This window comes from Pundamilia nyererei, unplaced genomic scaffold, assembly GCF_000239375.1.
Source record: "Pundamilia nyererei isolate P.nyererei 1_Seehausen unplaced genomic scaffold, PunNye1.0 scaffold01673, whole genome shotgun sequence".
Lineage (NCBI taxonomy): Eukaryota > Metazoa > Chordata > Actinopteri > Cichliformes > Cichlidae > Pundamilia > Pundamilia nyererei.
This window is the reverse complement of record NW_005189074.1, coordinates 2,742-5,587: the sequence shown is the minus strand read 5'-3', so window position 1 is coordinate 5,587 and position 2,846 is coordinate 2,742. Positions and strand designations below refer to the sequence as shown.

Sequence of the window (2,846 nt, the reverse complement as noted above, 5' to 3'; positions counted from 1 at the left end):
CTACAGAAGAATATTTATTTTATTATTTTACATTTACAATTTTTTTTTCCTGTGGACCCTGTGACACCCCATTGAAGAGCCATAAGCTGTGGATCTCTTAAGATGTCGCTGTTGGGTTTGTAAGGTCATGTTACTCCTAAATTTCTATCTTGTTCAAAGAGAAGCGATAAAACAAAGTTCTAAGCTAATCGACCTGAAGGAGAACACTAAGGTCGGTTGTTGTAAATTTTTAATAGGTTATGAAAAATATTTAAACGGTACGATCGGTCGTTTTTCATTGCGTTCATCATCTGTTTCAGTGAGTTTCAGACTACAGTCGTCCAGAAGGGAATTAAAAAAAAACCCCATCGTGACGTAGCTACAGGGCGTGAGCGGCGAGAGCTTCCGTTGTCGTAAGAATAGTCGACATTTGTTTGTCTTTTCCGTAAAGTTCAATATTTTGGACTTCTTGTGGAGTAAAGTGGAGAAAATCGGAAAGCAGTTTCAGAGTTTGTCTGTCTTTTTGCTGACTCCGAGTTTCTTCTGTTTCCGACCTGCAGATACGCAGTAAGTAATCAGCGCACATCTGAAGACGCCTGCATGCACATACCGTCGGTGACCTTTTTTGTAGCGTAATGTTACACCATAAAAACGTTTGAAATCGATGTTGTTAAACTTAGTACATGTATTCGAAAACTTTAAAAGGGTTTGAAACTTTGAAAACGTTTTCGATTCTTCTTCATATCAGAAAAAAAAATACATCCGTCGGTGCAGAAAGTGTCAGTTGTTTTAAACTCAGCTACAGCTACATTAAAACGCACAAACGTTAATTAAAAAATATTCATGCTGTCACGTTATTGATATCAGAGCTGAAATTAGCCAAGCTTAGAGCAACAGAACCTTTCGTCAGAATGAAACGGAAAGTTAAGTTTGGTCGCCATTTTCTCCTTCGTGTCCTCAAAGGACACAGACTCACTTTAGTGTATGTAGAAAAAAGGAGAAATTGGTCAGATTATTAGACCCACCTGTGGTAGACTAACATTTTAGTTATTATTTTTCGAGTATCACGCTGAATATTCTGTGTCTGTTTTGAATATCGCGGTGTTATTTTGATTTAAGATCTTGACTGTTGGTAGTAGATTACAGTTTATGTAGTTACTAACATAAACAGCCTGAGTAGCCTGGCTGCACGGGAGTGCAAACCCAGTTTGCATGGCTAACGTAAATGTGACCTGTGAATGTCCTCGGAGGCTTTGCCTTAAGCCGATAATGAGCTATCCTTTTATTTAGCGCTTTTCCTTATATTGCATTGTTTCTACCCTGTTTTTTTTCGTTGCATACTTCTCGCTTAGGGACTCTAAAAAGCTTGACTGCATTTAGAGGCACTTCAAAAACAATCTGAGCTGCATGTATGTGTGCAACACTGCTCATAGTGTCTGTAAAGGTTCTCAGTCACCCAGGTCATCGTGTCATAATGTTTTCCGTTTCTTTAAGGTAAATTGCAAAATAAACAAAACCAAATCACATAGTTTGGTTTTGTTTATTTTAAACTGGTTCTTATTTTATTGTTTTGTGTACATTTTGCTTGTGAATAACTAACTAGTAAATTTCTTTTGACTTTTATTACATCACTTACAGTAGACTCTTTAGAGCCACTGGTCATCGGCCTGTTTCAGCAGATGAATTTGATGCAGTAAGAGTTCAGTTGTTATTCTTTTTTGGTGATTTAAATCATATCTTTTGTGTTTTCCATTCAGAAACTGAGTGTGGATGGGCCCTGGTTGTTTGATCTCCTCTTCAGTGTGTTTTAAACTGCACCTTAGTGGGAGTGTGTGTAAAGCTCAGATCCAAGTGTGACTTGAGGTGATTCTCTTGGATCGCTCTTCCCTTATTAGCCCATCCACCCCCTGGTAAGCCATAGCAGTGGTATTTTAATTTGTATGTAAGAGCAGAATAATGTCCCTTACTTTTATTATTCATCTCTCTCTCTCGCCCTATGACAGCTGGGATAGGCTCCAGCGCCCCCCGCGACCCTGAAAACGATAAGCAGAAGCGAATGGATGAATGGATGGACATCACTATTAAACCAACCTCTTTATAACTTGAATCAAATTGTAAGTAGGGCTGCCACAAACGATTATTTTGATAGTTGACTAGTTACTGATTACTTTTGCGATTAGTCGACTAATCAGATCATGCATCCATTAGACATAAAACGTAGAGCTTATTGCACCAGCATCTGCTCTTATATAACTATCATTAGCTTACAGCTTGAAGTGTTTAACCCTCTGGGCTCTATCCTGGCCATTTGTGGCCACTTCACTTTTCTTTTGTCAACGATTTTCATTCTGTTAATGCAAATGGACTTAAACTTCCCAGAGGTTTATATTTTTTTCAACATCAGCTCCTTAATAATGTCAATAATATACACTATACACCAAATTGTTCCTCTTGGCTAAATGGCCACGAACAAGCTGAGATGTTCATTTTTACTCTCCCTGCACAAAAATAACAATGCATTTTAATCAGTGTTGACGTGAATCAATAACATTTCCCAGACTCTACTATTAATAATACAAGAAATTTCAGTAGCAATGCAAATATATAAAATTGTGAGATTTGAGGTTGTCTTCCAGCTAGTGCAGTGGACAAACAAACTGGTGTTTAAAGGGTTAAAAATTCCAAAAGTAAGAACTATTTTATATTTATGAAAAGAAATGAAGTTAGTTAAAAGCTTTATGCAGAAAAAATGGCAAAAGGCATAAAAAAACCCATAAAAATAATAAACATTACAGACCTAATCTGTTGGTGGACATCTTTGGCCATGAACAAGCTGAAAGGATAGTTAAGGTATGTGCTAACAAAAA

At 37.2% G+C, this 2,846-nt stretch overlaps 1 long non-coding RNA gene across 1 annotated transcript; it reads left to right on the top strand.

Moving 5' to 3' along the window:
• Positions 1 to 371: 371 nt before the first annotated feature.
• On the top strand, positions 372 to 2,011 carry LOC102210811 (uncharacterized). The gene is made up of 3 exons (XR_312548.1): positions 372 to 546; positions 1,737 to 1,889; positions 1,983 to 2,011. It is a non-coding gene; the product is annotated as an uncharacterized LOC102210811 (long non-coding RNA).
• The last annotated feature ends 835 nt before the right edge of the window (positions 2,012 to 2,846 follow it).